We start from the raw sequence: 18,209 nt of genomic DNA on the forward strand, positions 1-18,209 counted from the left end.
TATAATTAAGTCACTTACATTTTAGATGCAATATTGACTGTTTTTGTTCTGTTTCAGCAGCAAAAATAGTTAAACAAAGATCACAGCAGAACCGTCGCGCATCTCACAGCAACTTGTTTTCTCATTACTGAATGATTCAGCATTTAGAACGAATCGGTTGACTCAAAGATTCAATGATCAATCCATAAACATCTGTCTCAATCATGAATGACTCAGTCATTCGAACGAATCGTTTGAACGAATGAATCAATGACTCGCTCATTAAGACGGTCGCCTGGCGACACCTAATGGCCAACATGACATCATGACTTTGCGTAAACATACACGCCACTTTCAAGTCAAAAGTGGCGTGTTATCTATACGCATTTTGAGCTATCCGCGTGTATGTTCACGCCGAAACGAACCGTCATCTTCCGCGTGTATGTCTACGCCGTTAAATGTCCGAGCGAAACGGAGCAAAATGTACGTGAAATAATCATGTTGGTTCCCTTTGGAAAACGTGTAGATGTCACAGTTTAACAGCCTCAGACGTGAATCTTACACGTACCATTATCCCCGGACGTTTGCTAATCCTACCCCTAAATCTAATCATAACCATTTCTTAAAACTATAGGCTACAATTGTAAAGAAAAACAACAGACAGACAAGTATAATCACAATAATTTATTTAATGAGAAAATGTCAAAATCGGTACCAAAAGTTGTTCACGTGACGATGTGTCGCAGTCCTCTCTGGCAGTGGTTTTGTATGAGGTAACAGACAGAGCAGAATTTAAGTTATTAATTCAAATCCATGAAAACGTTAATACGTCTTCGGTTCGGTTCGCTCTGAGGGCTGCGCGGCAGTGCGCACTTCATTTCAAATGTGAATGTGCATGACGCAATCTGTGACGGAGCAGGCGAGACGACAGCCAATGAGAATGAGCGTTTGATATTACTGCCTTAACCATAGTAACCTGTCGCTTCTTGAGGGCGCAATTTTTGAATTTGAATTCATAACAAGCACGGGGTTTGACGTTTACGGTCAAGATGACGATTACTGGATAAAGGGCTGAGTTTGGATCTTTTTCTTGCAAATAATAATGGATTCTGAAGGTTTGGATTACATCAAGCTAATAAAATTGGTGTATTTTGTGAATCGATGTTGTGTTGTAAGGTTAGTATAATTATGGTTCTATAGGAACCATAAATAAATTATTGTGATATTACTCGTCTGTCTGTTGTTTTTCTTTATAATTGTTGCCTAGGTAGTTTTAAGAAATGGTTATGGTTAGGTTTAGGGGTAGGATTCGTGGCTCAAACTATCTTTTAATGCCATATTGTTCATAAAAATGCCATTTTCCTACATATCTGTCCATTACGTTTTATCATTTTAATATTGTCCATAAAATGGGTATGTTTAGGTGTGGGAAGATTAACCCCAGTGACGGGTAGGTTTAGGGACTTTTAGGGAGTTGGGGTAGGTCATATCTACATATACAGACAAAGTAATGTAACGTTAAGTCGACGGCATTGATAAACACGCTGAAAAGCGATTATGCGTGTTGATAGCACGCCAAAAATGGAAATCGAATTGGCGTGTCATACATACGCCATTTCATGAGATCAGTCTGTAATGGCGGTTTAGTGTTACATTTAAAAGTATCATTCTTTCCAACGTGTGTGCACCATTATCAATGTCCGTGCGGACGTCCGAATTTTACTTTCACTTTTATATTAGCGATTTAAAAGCACCCGCTCGTGTCACATGTCGATTAACCGTTGGGAAAATATCCTCACAGTTAAATACCTAATACATTTATATTTAAATACAATATAGGCCTACCTAGTAAAAAGTTTTATATACTATATTTATATCCTTTTGGACACAAGAGGGCAGTATAGCCCTATATTTGCTTTTTTGTTGAACCAAATAGCACTAAATAGCCTGTTTTAACTTTTTTTATACTTCTTGAATTGCAAAAACAGAATAAAATGGGTTTAGTTCTAATATTTGTATAATTTTATATAAAAATAAATGGTGTATAATTACATTTGTAGAAGATATGAGATGTTTTCTGATTCCTTTTTTGACATTACTTTAATCCCTCGTCATATCAAAACCGTTTGAGATATTCAATATCCGTTCACAAATTAGAATCTTTAATGTATTTTCATCATGTTGAAAAAGTTTGGTGGGAATAAAATAAATAGTTTAAGAGGAGTGGCTAAAAATTCAGAGGCTGATTTTGCAAAAAAATCCACATTCAGACCAAAATATCTGACTTCCTGATGGCCGGAGCTAATGAATGGAAATTAGAAAGTTGTCCGGCTTGATGAGTACAATATACAAACTTTTTTTTTTTTACTGTAGTTAAAACTAACCCGCCCACTTTTGTCAAAAGCATGTTGAAAGTGACACACTTCCTGCTGCCAGTTGGTGGCGCTATAACTTTGACTCACAATAGTTACATCCATCTGATCGGCCTCTTACCACGAACACACTGCTGAAGTTTCATCAAGATCAGTTAATGTATGCAGAAGTTATTCCACTTCGTTTTTCTCTTTTCTCGCCATAAATTCGTTTCCTCGCCACGGCCAAACCGTTCGAGATATCAAAAATCCGTCCGCAATTTAGAATTCTCAATGTCTTGACTTCATGCACACCGAGTTTGGTGGGGATTGGATGAATTCTCTAGGAGGAGTACTTCGCATTCCACAGCAAGCGTTTTCCAAACAACCCATAATAGCCGACTTCCTGTTGGGCTGGCGTAAAACTTGACCGGGGGAAAGTTGTTCGGCCCGATGATATCTATATGTGTACCGAGTTTCATATTAATTCATGCAAGCGTGTTTGATCTATGGACCAAGTTTTGGGACCCCGTTCAAGGGGGCGCTGTTGAGCCCCCCTGCCACGCCCGGGTACCAGCTTCAACCCGTCCCTGATGGCAGGGGGTTCCGACTTGTATGTAAAGTTTCAAGAGTTTTTGAGCACGTTAAGGACCCCAAAAGCCCCTGAAACCTTGATTAACAATATAAAAGCAATAGTCAAATCCCCCTCCCCTCACACACACAGAGACACAGAGAGAGGGAGAGAAAATTCTTCAGAAAATCCACATTCAAACCAAAATATCTCTCTTCCTGTTGGTCGGAGATCGTTAATGTAAATTAGAAAGTTGTCCGTCTTGATGAGAACAATACACATACCAAGTTTTGTTGCTGTTGATTAAACTAACCCCCCCACTTATGACTAAAGGTGGCGCTACTGAGCCCCTCACCACGCCCGTTTCTGAAACTTTGCACATGTCTACGTGCTAATAAATGTGATGTGTCTGTCGAGTTTCATCCAATTTCAAGTATGTAAAGAGTCTCAAAAGCATCAAAAAAGAATATTAAAGTTTGAAGCGTTGCCATGGCAACAGTATTAAAGATATCAAAAATCCTTTCACAGGTCTACATCTGCCGTGTGTTTACATTATACACATAAACTTTGAAGCAAATCGGGTAAAAATAAGAGGGTGATTTCAAAGCATTTTGAAAGGGACACACTTCCTGCTGCCAGTTGGTGGCGCTATAACTTTGACTCACAATAGTTACATCCATCTGATCGGCCTCTTACCACGAACACACTGCTGAAGTTTCATCAAGATCAGATAATGTGTGCAGAAGTTATAACACACCTCCTGTTTGCATTATTCACCATAAATTAGTTTCCTCGCCACGGCCAAACCGTTCGAGATATCAAAAATCTGTCCGCAATTTAGCGTCCTCAATGTCTTGACTTCATGCACACCGAGTTTGGTGGGGATCGGATGAATTCTCTAGGAGGAGTGTTTCAATTCCAGAGCGTACGTTTTTCAAACAACCCATAATAGCCGACTTCCTGTTGGGCTTGCGTAAAACTTAGAGCACGAAAATTGTTCGGCCCGATGAGATCTTTATGTGTACCGAGTTTCATATTATTACATGCAAGCGTGTTTGATTTATGGACCAAGTTTTCGGACCCCGTTCCAGGGGGCGCTGTCGAGCCCCCCTGCCACGCCCGGGTACCAGCTTCAGCCCGGCCCTGATGGCCGCGGGTTCTGACCCGTGTGCAAAGTTTCAAGAGTTTTTGAGCATGTTAAGGGCCCCAAAAGTGCCTGAATAGTCGTAAGAAAAATAATAATAAATATAGCTGCGAGCAGCGATTGCGGGCCCAAGCCGGTGGCACCGCCACCCTGGTGCCTTTAGTCCACCGGCTTGGGCCCTCCATCGCTGCTCGCAGCTATATTTACATATATATATATATATATATATATATATATATATATATATATATATACACATACATACATACATATATATATATATAATAAAGACGGTAAATTTTACTTGTCTTACCTTATTCTGATTTTATGATACACTCAAAATATTCCACAACAAATCCTTTAAATTTAATGTAAAAATAAAAATGAAAGTAAGTGTTGGGCTCACGTAACCCTTTCATTAGAATCAAAACGTTTCAACAGTTGTGATGTATTTGGATGCTAAACTATTCTTTATAATAGGCTTTGTACTTCACTCGTGTTCCAATATCGACGGAAAAAATCATCCTCTTCACACGAGCAAAAATGTGCTTGGAAAAATCACAGTGGAGCAGTGCTTACTGTGAATGTACGAACTGTACTACTGACTATTTAAACAGAGCAGTGTGTATATGTTAGGTTTACTATTTTATTATATTTTATTAAGGCTATAATGAACAGGCTGCGATGTCAAGTTTGCAATGCTGGAATGTGTGTGTGATTTAACAGTAGACACATAAAAACATAATTGGCACATCATTTTGTTCATACAGGACATCATTCAAACTGCAAAGTGTTTACTTATATTTATATACACTCGCAATAAAACACAACATTGTGCTTTTGTAAAATAAATTCAAGCAATCCACCCCCCGAAATGGCATTCATTTTAAAATTAAACTAAAAGCTCTTGGCTAAACAGGCATTCATAACTGTGAGCGCCCACGGCGAGGAACGAGTAGAACAGAGCGAACGTTTTTTAGTTAATTTCTACTCCCATAGGAATTCATTGAAAATGCTCGCTCTACTCAGCACCATTATTAAAGTCTTTGCAGACATCTGTATTTTACTTTAAGTTAGCGATTTAAAAGCCCCCAGCGGTGTCACACGTCGATTAACCGACATCCCTAATATATTTATATATATACAATAGGCCTACCTGAAAGAGAATTTAGCCCGACCAGAGTAGCCTGATTAGAACGTCAATGACAAAAAATAACTTGGGAATCACAAAAAAACGAGAGATTATTCTAATTTTATTACATTCATTTTAAGTTGCAATCAACAGTTGATAATAAATGTATTACTGATCAATGGTAACAAGGTTGCGCTGCTGAGGCTCGTGCAGCTTCTCCAGGAGAAACGTAAACAAATGAGCGCAGCACACAAAAAAGAAACCCAGTTAACAACATACTGACTATAAAAATTACAAATATGGAGTTTTTATATATTTTATAACCTATGATAGAGTTAAGCAACCTCACTTGACGAGTAGGCTACCGTTTCCTGAATACAATCACGATTGAAACTGTGACATTGATTTCATACAACAGGTTAATAAACAGTTATAATTAAGTCACTTACATTTTAGATGCAATATTGACTGTTTTTGTTCTGTTTCAGTAGCAAAAATAGTTAAACAAAGATCACAGCAGAACCGTCGCGCATCTCACGGCAACTTGTTTTCTCATTACTGAATGATTCAGCATTTTGAACGAATCGGTTGACTCAAAGATTCAATGATCAATCCATAAACATCTGTCTCAATCATGAATGACTCAGTCATTCGAACGAATCGTTTGAACGAATGAATCAATGACTCGCTCATTAAGACGGTCGCCTGGCGACACCTAATGGCGGATTAGTGTTATGTTTAAAAGTATCATTCTTTCCAACGTGTGTGCACCATTATCAATGTCCGTGCGGACGTCCGAATTTTACTTTCACTTTTATATTAGCGATTTAAAAGCACCCGCTCGTGTCACACGTCGATTAACCGATGGGAAAATATCCTCACAGTCATATACCTAATACATTTATATTTAAATACAATAGGCCTACCTAGTAAAACGTTTTATATACTATTTTGATTTCCTTTTGGACACAAGAGGGCAGTATAGCCCTATGTTTGCTTTCTTGTTGAACCAAATAGCACTAAATAGCCTGTTTTTAACTTTTTCATACTCCTTGAATAGCAAAAACAGAATAAAATGGGTTTAGTTCTAATATTTGTATAATTTTATATAAAAATAAATGGTGTATAATTACATTTTAAGAAGTTATGAGATGTTTCCTGCTTCCTTTTTGACATTAATTTAATCCCTCGCCATAGCAAAACCGTTTGAGATATTCAATATCCGTTTACAATTTAGCATCATTAATATATTTGTATCATGTTGAAAAAGTTTGGTGGGAATAAAATAAATAGTTTAAGAGGAGTGGCTAAAAATTCAGAGGCTGATTTTGCAAAAAAAATCCACATTCAGACCAAAATATCTGACTTCCTGATGGCCGGAGCTAATGAATGTAAATTAGAAAGTTGTCCGGCTTGATGAGTACAATATACAAACTATTTTTTTTTTACTGTAGTTAAAACTAACCCGCCCACTTTTGTCAAAAGCATGTTGAAAGTGACACACTTCCTGCTGCCAGTTGGTGGCGCTATAACTTTGACTCACAATAGTTACATCCATCTGATCGGCCTCTTGCCACGGACACACTGCTGAAGTTTCATCAAGATCAGTTAATGTATGCAGAAGTTATTCCACTTCGTGTTTCTCTTTTCTAGCCATAAATTCGTTTCCTCGCCACGGCCAAACCGTTCGAGATATCAAAAATCGGTCCGCAATTTAGAATCCTCAATGTCTTGACTTCATGCACACCGAGTTTGGTGGGGATTGGATGAATTCTCTAGGAGGAGTACTTCGCATTCCACAGCAAGCGTTTTCCAAACAACCCATAATAGCCGACTTCCTGTTGGGCTGGCGTAAAACTTAGAGCACGAAAGTTGTTCGGCCCGATGATATCTATATGTGTACTGAGTTTCAAATTAATTCATGCAAGCGTGTTTGATCTATGGACCCAGTTTTGGGAACCCGTTCAAGGGGGCGCTGTTGAGCCCCCCTGCCACGCCCGGGTACCAGCTTCAACCCGTCCCTGATGGCAGGGGGTTCCGACTTGTATGTAAAGTTTCAAGAGTTTTTGAGCACGTTAAGGACCCCAAAAGCCCCTGAAACCTTGATTAACAATATAAAAGCAATAGTCAAATCCCCCCTCCCCTCACACACACAGAGACACAGAGAGAGGGAGAGAAAATTCTTCAGAAAATCCACATTCAAACCAAAATATCTCTCTTCCTGTTGGTCGGAGATCGTTAATGTAAATTAGAAAGTTGTCCGTCTTGATGAGAACAATACACATACCAAGTTTTGTTGTTGTTGATAAAACTAACCCCCCCACTTATGACTAAAGGTGGCGCTACTGAGCCCCTCACCACGCCCGTTTCTGAAACTTTGCACATGTCTACGGGCTAATAAATGTGATGTGTCTGTCGAGTTTCATCCAATTTCAAGTATGTTAAGAGTCTCAAAAGCATCAAAAAATAATATTAAAGTTTGAAGCGTTGCCATGGCAACAGTATTAAAGATATCAAAAATCCTTTCACAGGTCTACATCTGCCGTGTGTTTACATTATACACATAAACTTTGAAGCAAATCGGGTAAAAATAAGAGGGTGATTTCAAAGCATTTTGAAAGGGACACACTTCCTGCTGCCAGTTGGTGGCGCTATAACTTTGACTCACAATAGTCACATCCATGTGATCGGCCTCTTACAATGAACATACTGCTGAAGTTTAATCAAGATCAGTTAATGTATGCAGAAGTTATAACACACTTCCTGTTTCCATTATTCGCCATCAATTCGTGTCCTCGCCACGGCCAAACCGTTCAAGATATCAAAAATCTGTCCGCAATTTAGCATCCTCAATGTCTTGACTTCATGCTGACTGAGTTTGGAGGCGAATGGATGAATTCCGTAGGAGGAGTACATTAAATTCCACAGCATGCGTTTCCAAACAACCCATAATAGCCGACTTCCTGTTGGGCTGGCGTAAAAAGTAAAAGTACGAAAGTTGTTCGGCCCGATGAGATCTATATGTGTACCGAGTTTCATATTATTACATGCAAGCGTGTCTGATGTATGGACCAAGTTTTCGGACCCCGTTCAAGGGGGCGCTGTCGAGCCCCCCTGCCACGCCCGGGTACCAGCTTCAGCCCGGCCCTGATGGCCGCGGGTTCTGACCCGTGTGCAAAGTTTCAAGAGTTTTCGAGCACGTTAAGGGTCTCAAAAGTGCCCGAAAGGTTGACAGAAAAATAAGAATAAGAAGAAATATATATATATATATATATATATATATATATATATATATATATATATATATATAATATATATATATATATATATATATATACACACACACACATATATATATATATATATATATATATACATATATATGTATATACATATACATATATATATATATATATATATATATATATATATATAATAAAGATGGGAAATTTTACTTGTCTTACCTTATTCTGATTTTATGATACACTCAAAATATTCCACAACAAATCCTTTAAATTTAATGTAAAAATAAAAACGAAAGTAAGTGTTGGGCTCACGTAACCCTATCATTAGAATCAAAACGTTTCAACAGTTGTGATGTATTTGGATGCTAAACTATTCTTTATTATAGGCTTTGTACTTCACTCGGTTTCCAATATCGACGGAAAAAATCATCCTCTTCACACGCGCAAAAATGTGCTTGGAAAAATCACAGTGGAGCAGTGCTTACTGTTAATGTACGAATTGTACTACTGACTATTTAAACAGAGCAGTGTGTATATGTTAGGTTTACTATTTTATTATATTTTATTAAGGCTATAATGAACAGGCTGCGATGTCAAGTTTGCAATGCTCGAATGTGTGTGTGATTTAACAGTAGACACATAAAAACATAATTGGCACATAATTTTGTTCATACAGGATATCATTTCAAACTGCAAAGTGTTTACTTATATTTATGTACACTCGCAATAAAACACAACATGGTGCTTTTGTAAAATAAATTCAAGCAATCCACCCCCCGAAATGGCGTTCATTTTAAAATTAAACTAAAAGCTCTTGGCTAAACAGGCATTCATAACTGTGAGCGCCCACGGCGAGGAACGAGCAGAACAGAGTGAACGTTTTTTAGTTAATTCCTACTTCCATAGGAATTCATTGAAAATGCTTGCTCTACTCAGCACCATTATTCAAGTCTGTGCAGACATCTGTATTTTACTTTAAGTTAGCGATTTAAAAGCCCCCAGCGGTGTCACACGTCGATTAACCGACATCCCTAATATATTTATATATATACAATAGGCCTACCTGAAAGAGAATTTAGCTTGCCCGACCAGAGTAGCCTGATTAGAACGTCAATGACAAAAAATAACTTGGGAATCACAAAAAAACGAGAGATTATTCTAATTTTATTACATTCATTTTAAGTTGCAATCAACAGTTGATAATAAATGTATTACTGATCAATGGTAACAAGGTTGCGCTGCTGAGGCTCGTGCAGCTTCTCCAGGAGAAACGTTAACAAATGAGCGCAGCACACAAAAAAGAAACCCAGTTAACAACATACTGACTATAAAAATGACAAATATGGAGTTTTTATATATTTTATAACCTATGTTAGAGTTAAGCAACCTCACTTGACGAGTAGGCTACTGTTTCCTGAATACAATCACGATTGAAACTGTGACATTGATTTCATACAACAGGTTAAAAAACAGTTACAATCAAGTCACTTACATTTTAGATGCAATATTGACTGTTTTTGTTCTGTTTCAGCAGCGAAAATAGTTAAACAAAAAGATCACAGCAGAATCATCACGCGCATCTCTCAGCAATGTGTTTTCTCATTTCTGAATGATTCAGCATTTTGAACGAATCGGTTGACTCAAAGATTCAATGATCAATCCATAAACATCTGTCTCAATCATGAATGACTCAGTCATTCGAACGAATCGTTTGAATGAATGAATCAATGACTCGCTCATTAAGACGGTCGCCTGGCGACACCTAATGGCGGTTTAGTGTTATGTTTAAAAGTATCATTCTTTCCAACGTGTGTGCACCATTATCAATGTCCGTGCAGACGTCCGTTTTTTACTTTCACTTTTATATTAGCGATTTAAAAGCACCCGCTCGTGTCACACATCGATTAACCGTTGGGAAAATATCCTCACAGTCATATACCTAATACATTTATATTTAAATACAATATAGGCCTACCTAGTAAAAAGTTTTATATACTATATTCTTTTGGACACAAGAGGGCAGTATAGCCCTATGTTTGCTTTTTTGTTGAACCAAATAGCACTAAATAGCCTGTTTTTAACTTTTTTTATACTTCTTGAATTGCAAAAACAGAATAAAATGGGTTTAGTTCTAATATTTGTATAATTTTATATAAAAAATAAACGGTGTATAATTACATTTGTAGAAGATATGAGATGTTTTCTGATTCCTTTTTTGACATTACTTTAATCCCTCGCCATATCAAAACCGTTTGAGATATTCAATATCTGTTCACAATTTAGCATCTTTAATGTATTTTCATCATGTTGAAAAAGTTTGGTGGGAATAAAATAAATAGTTTAAGAGGAGTGGCTAAAAATTCAGATGCTGATTTTGCAAAAAAAATCCACATTCAGACCAAAATATCTGACTTCCTGATGGCCGGAGCTAATGAATGTAAATTAGAAAGTTGTCCGGCTTGATGAGTACAATATACAAACTATTTTTTTTTTACTGTAGTTAAAACTAACCCGCCCACTTTTGTCAAAAGCATGTTGAAAGGGACACACTTCCTGCTGCCAGTTGGTGGCGCTATAACTTTGACTCATAATAGTTACATCCATCTGATCGGCCTTTTACCACGAACACACTGCTGAAGTTTCATCAAGATCAGTTAATGTATGCAGAAGTTATTCCACTTCGTGTTTCTCTTTTCTCGCCATAAATTCGTTTTCTCGCCACGGCCAAACCGTTCGAGATATCAAAAATCCGTCCGCAATTTAGAATCCTCAATGTCTTGACTTCATGCACACCGAGTTTGGTGGGGATTGGATGAATTCTCTAGGAGGAGTACTTCGCATTCCACAGCAAGCATTTTCCAAACAACCCATAATAGCCGACTTCCTGTTGGGCTGGCGTAAAACTTAGAGCACGAAAGTTGTTCGGCCCGATGATATCTATATGTGTACTGAGTTTCAAATTAATTCATGCAAGCGGGGTTCCGACTTGTATGTAAAGTTTCAAGAGTTTTTGAGCACGTTAAGGACCCCAAAAGCCCCTGAAACCTTGATTAACAATATAAAAGCAATAGTCAAATCCCCCCTCCCCTCACACACACAGAGACACAGAGAGAGGGAGAGAAAATTCTTCAGAAAATCCACATTCAAACCAAAATATCTCTCTTCCTGTTGGTCGGAGATCGTTAATGTAAATTAGAAAGTTGTCCGTCTTGATGAGAACAATACACATACCAAGTTTTGTTGTTGTTGATAAAACTAACCCCCCCACTTATGACTAAAGGTGGCGCTACTGAGCCCCTCACCACGCCCGTTTCTGAAACTTTGCACATGTCTACGGGCTAATAAATGTGATGTGTCTGTCGAGTTTCATCCAATTTCAAGTATGTTAAGAGTCTCAAAAGCATCAAAAAAGAATATTAAAGTTTGAAGCGTTGCCATGGCAACAGTATTAAAGATATCAAAAATCCTTTCACAGGTCTACATCTGCCGTGTGTTTACATTATACACATAAACTTTGAAGCAAATTGGGTAAAAATAAGAGGGTGATTTCAAAGCATTTTGAAAGGGACACACTTCCTGCTGCCAGTTGGTGGTGCTATAACTTTGACTCACAATAGTCACATCCATGTGATCGGCCTCTTACAACGAACACACTGCTGAAGTTTAATCAAGATCAGTTCATGTATGCAGAAGTTATAACACACTTCCTGTTTCCATTATTCGCCATCAATTCGTGTCCTCGCCACGGCCAAACCGTTCGAGATATCAAAAATCTGTCCGCAATTTAGCATCCTCAATGTCTTGACTTCATGCTGACTGAGTTTGGAGGCGAATGGATGAATTCCCTAGGAGGAGTACATTAAATTCCACAGCATGCGTTTCCAAACAACCCATAATAGCCGACTTCCTGTTGGGCTGGCGTAAAAAGTAAAAGTACGAAAGTTGTTCGGCCCGATGAGATCTATATGTGTACCGAGTTTCATATTATTACATGCAAGCGTGTCTGATTTATGGACCAAGTTTTCGGACCCCGTTCAAGGGGGCGCTGTCGAGCCCCCCTGCCACGCCCGGGTACCAGCTTCAGCCCGGCCCTGATGGCCGCGGGTTCTGACCCGTGTGCAAAGTTTCAAGAGTTTTCGAGCACGTTAAGGGTCTCAAAAGTGCCCGAAAGGTTGACAGAAAAATAAGAATAAGAATAAATATATATATATAAATATAGCTGCGAGCAGCGATTGCGGGCCCAAGCCGGTGGCACCGCCACCCTGGTGCCTTTAGTTACACTAAAGGCACCGGGGTGGCGGTTTCACCGGCTTGGGCCCTCCATCGCTGCTCGCAGCTATATTTATATATATATATATATATATATATATATATATATATATATATATATATATATATATATATATATATATATATATATAAAACAAAAAAAACAAAAACAAAATATATATATATATATATATATATATTTTTTTTTTTTTAAGTGTGTTTATATATATATATATATATATATATATATATATAACATTTTTTGGATGCTAAACATTTGTTTATTATAGGCTTTGTACTTCACTCACGTTCCACTATTGAAGGGAAAAATTATCCTCTTCACATGCGCAAATATGTGCTTGGAAACATCACAGTTTAGCGGTGATTACTGTGTTTAAATAGTCAGTACAATTCATACTATTCAGAGCAGTGTAATTTTTATATGTTAGGTTGACTATTTTATTATTATATTTTATAAAGGCTATAATGAACAGACTGCGATATCAAGATTGCAATGCGCTCGCTCTGCACCATTATCAATGTCCGTGCGGACGAACATATTTTACTTTCGTTTTTAAGTTACCGATTCAAAAGCCCCCAGCGGTGTCACACATCGATTAACCGGTGGGAAAATTTTCTCACAGTCACATCCCTAATATATTTATATATAAATACAATAGGCCAATCTGAAAGAGAATTTTACTTGCCCGACCAGAGTAGCCTGATTAGAACGTCAATGACAAAAAAATAACTTGGGAATCACTAAAACGAGAGATTATTCTAATTTTATTACATTCATTTTAAGTTGCAATCAACAGTTGTTAATAAATGGATTACCAGTAATCAGTTGATCAATGGTAACAAGGTTGCGCTGCTGAGGCTCATGCAGCTTCTCCAGAAGAAATGTAAACAAATGAGATCAGCACACAAAAAACAAACTCAGTTAACAACTTACTGACTATAAAAATTATAAATATGGAGTTTTGATATATTTTATAACAGTTAAGCAACCTCACTTGACGAGAAGGCTGTTTCCTGAATACAATCACGATTGAAACTGTGACATTGATTTCATACAACAGGTTAAAAAACAGTTACAATCAAGTCACTTACATTTTAGATGCAATATTGACTGTTTTTGTTCTGTTTCAGCAGCGAAAATAGTTAAACAAAAAGATCACAGCAGAATCATCACGCGCATCTCTCAGCAATGTGTTTTCTCATTTCTGAATGTTTCAGCATTTTGAACGAATCGGTTGACTCAAAGATTGAATGATCAATCCATAAACATATGTCTTAATCATGAATGACTCAGTCATTCAAACGAATCGTTTGAACGAATGAATCAATGACTCACTCATTAAGACGGTCGCCTGGCGACACTTAATGGCGGTTTAGTGTTATGTTTAAAAGTATCATTCTTTCCAACGTGTGTGTGATTTGTGTGTGCAACATTATCAATGTCCGTGCGGACGTCCGTTTTTTACTTTCACTTTTATATTAGCGATTTAAAAGCACCCGCTCGTGTCACACGTCGATTAACCGTTGGGAAAATATCCTCACAGTCATATACCTAATACATTTATATTTAAATACAATATAGGCCTACCTAGTAAAAAGTTTAATATACTATATTTATATCCTTTTGGACACAAGAGGGCAGTATAGCCCTATATTTGCTTTTTTTGTTGAACCAAATAGCACTAAATAGCCTGTTTTTAACTTTTTTATACTTCTTGAATTGCAAAAACAGAATAAAATGGGTTTAGTTCTAATATTTGTATAATTTTATATAAAAATAAACGGTGTATAATTACATTTGTAGAAGATATGAGATGTTTTCTGATTCCTTTTTTGACATTACTTTAATCCCTCGCCATATCAAAACCATTTAAAAGCACCCGCTCGTGTCACACGTCGATTAACCGGTGGGAAAATATCCTCAGACACATACCTAATAAATGTATTTTTAAATACAATATTGGCCTACCTAGTAAAAAGTTGTATATACTATTTTGATGTCCTTTTGGACACAAGAGGGCAGAATAGCCCTATGCATGACTTTTTTTTTTTTTTTTTACTTTACTGTTTTTAATTTTAGAATAAAATTAGAATAAAATTCTTTTTAAAAACAGAAAAAAATGGGTTTAGTTGTAATATTTGTATACTTTTATATAGAAATAAATGGTATATAATTACATTTTTAGAAGATTTGAGGCTTTTTAGTGTTTCCTTTTTGGACATTAATCCCTCGCCATAGCAAAACCGTTTGAGATATTTATTATCCGTTCACAATTTAGCATATTTAATGTATTTTCATCATGTTGAAAAAGTTTGGTGGGAATAAAATAAATAGTTTAAGAGGAGTGGCTAAAAATTCAGAGGCTGATTTAGCAAAAAAATCCACATTCAGACCAAAATATCTGACTTCCTGATGGCCGGAGCTAATGAATGTAAATTAGAAAGTTGTCCGGCTTGATGAGTACAATATACAAACTATTTTTTTTTTACTGTAGTTAAAACTAACCCCCCCACTTTTGTCAAAAGCATGTTGAAAGTGACACACTTCCTGCTGCCAGTTGGTGGCGCTATAACTTTGACTCACAATAGTTACATCCATCTGATCGGCCTCTTACCACGGACACACTGCTGAAGTTTCATCAAGATCAGTTAATGTATGCAGAAGTTATTCCACTTCGTGTTTCTCTTTTCTCGCCATAAATTCGTTTCCTCGCCACGGCCAAACCGTTCGAGATATCAAAAATCCGTCCGCAATTTAGAATCCTCAATGTCTTGACTTCATGCACACCGAGGTTGGTGGGGATTGGATGAATTCTCTAGGAGGAGTACTTCGCATTCCACAGCAAGCGTTTTCCAAACAACCCATAATAGCCGACTTCCTGTTGGGCTGGCGTAAAACTTAGAGCACGAAAGTTGTTCGGCCCGATGATATCTATATGTGTACTGAGTTTCAAATTAATTCATGCAAGCGTGTTTGATCTATGGACCAAGTTTTGTGACCCCGTTCAAGGGGGCGCTGTTGAGCCCCCCTGCCACGCCCGGGTACCAGCTTCAACCCGTCCCTGATGGCAGGGGGTTCCGACTTGTATGTAAAGTTTCAAGAGTTTTTGAGCACGTTAAGGACCCCAAAAGCCCCTGAAACCTTGATTAACAATATAAAAGCAATAGTCAAATCCCCCCTCCCCTCACACACACAGAGACACAGAGAGAGGGAGAGAAAATTCTTCAGAAAATCCACATTCAAACCAAAATATCTCTCTTCCTGTTGGTCGGAGATCGTTAATGTAAATTAGAAAGTTGTCCGTCTTGATGAGAACAATACACATACCAAGTTTTGTTGTTGTTGATAAAACTAACCCCCCCACTTATGACTAAAGGTGGCGCTACTGAGCCCCTCACCACGCCCGTTTCTGAAACTTTGCACATGTCTACGGGCTAATAAATGTGATGTGTCTGTCGAGTTTCATCCAATTTCAAGTATGTTAAGAGTCTCAAAAGCATCAAAAAAGAATATTAAAGTTTGAAGCGTTGCCATGGCAACAGTATTAAAGATATAAAAAATCCTTTCACAGGTCTACATCTGCCGTGTGTTTACATTATACACATAAACTTTGAAGCAAATCGGGTAAAAATAAGAGGGTGATTTCAAAGCATTTTGAAAGGGACACACTTCCTGCTGCCAGTTGGTGGCGCTATAACTTTGACTCACAATAGTCACATCTATGTGATCGGCCTCTTACAACGAACACACTGCTGAAGTTTAATCAAGATCAGTTAATGTATGCAGAAGTTATAACACACTTCCTGTTTCCATTATTCGCCATCAATTCGTGTCCTCGCCACGGCCAAACCGTTCGAGATATCAAAAATCTGTTCGCAATTTAGCATCCTCAATGTCTTGACTTCATGCTGACTGAGTTTGGAGGCGAATGGATGAATTCCCTAGGAGGAGTACATTAAATTCCACAGCATGCGTTTCCAAACAACCCATAATAGCCGACTTCCTGTTGGGCTGGCGTAAAAAGTAAAAGTACGAAAGTTGTTTGGCCCGATGAGATCTATATGTGTATTGAGTTTCATATTATTACATGCAAGCGTGTCTGATTTATGGACCAAACTTTCGGACCCCGTTCAAGGGGGCGCTGTTGAGCCCCCCTGCCACGCCCGGGTACCAGCTTCAGCCCGGCCCTGATGGCCGCAGGTTCTGACCTGTGTGCAAAATTTCAAGAGTTTTCGAGCATGTTAAAGGCCCCAAAAATGCCCGAAAGGTTGACAGAAAAATAATAATAATAATAATAATAATAATAAATAATCCTACCGGAAACAATAGGGCCTTCGCCCTTTCAGGGCTTGGGCCCTAATAATAAATAATTCTACCGAAAACAATAGGGTCTTCGCCCTTTCAGGGCTTGGGCCCTAATAAATAATCCTACCGAAAACAATAGGGCCTTCGCCCTTTCAGGGCTTGGGCCCTAATAATTCTACCGAAAACAATAGGGCCTTCGCCCTTTCAGGGCTTGGGCCCTAATAATAAATAATCCTACCGGAAACAATAGGGCCTTCGCCCTTTCAGGGCTTGGGCCCTAATAATAATAAATAATTCTACCGAAAACAATAGGGCCTTCGCCCTTTCAGGGCTTGGGCCCTAATAATAATAAATAATCCTACCGGAAACAATAGGGCCTTCGCCCTTTCAGGGCTTGGGCCCTAATAAATAATCCTACCGAAAACAATAGGGCCTTCGCCCTTTCAGGGCTTAGGCCCTAATAATAAATAATCCTACCGAAAACAATAGGGCCTTCACCCTTTCAGGGCTTGGGCCCTAATAATAATAATCCTAACGAAAACAATAGGGCCTTCGCCCTTTCAGGGCTTGGGCCCTAATAATAAATAATCCTACCGGAAACAATAGGGCCTTCGCCCTTTCAGGGCTTGGGCCCTAATAAATAATCCTACCGGAAACAATAGGGCCTTCGCCCTTTCAGGGCTTGGGCCCTAATAATAATAAATAATCCTACCGGAAACAATAGGGCCTTCGCCCTTTCAGGGCTTGGGCCCTAATAAATAATCCTACCGAAAACAATAGGGCCTTCGCCCTTTCAGGGCTTGGGCCCTAATAATCCTACCGGAAACAATAGGGCCTTCGCCCTTTCAGGGCTTGGGCCCTAATAATAATAATCCTACCGGAAACAATAGGGCCTTCGCCCTTTCAGGGCTTGGACCCTAATAATAATAATAATAATAAATAATCCTACCGGAAACAATAGGGCCTTCGCCCTTTCAGGGCTTGGGCCCTAATAATAATAAATAATCCTACCGAAAACAATAGGGCCTTCGCCCTTTCAGGGCTTGGACCCTAATAATAATAATAATAATAAATAATCCTACCGGAAACAATAGGGCCTTCGCCCTTTCAGGGCTTGGGCCCTAATAATCCTATCGAAAACAATAGGGCCTTCGCCCTTTCAGGGCTTGGGCCCTAATAATCCTAACGAAA

Source organism: Leuciscus leuciscus, assembly GCF_965113295.1.
Source record: "Leuciscus leuciscus genome assembly, chromosome: 24".
In the NCBI taxonomy this organism is placed as follows: Eukaryota; Metazoa; Chordata; class Actinopteri; order Cypriniformes; family Leuciscidae; genus Leuciscus; species Leuciscus leuciscus.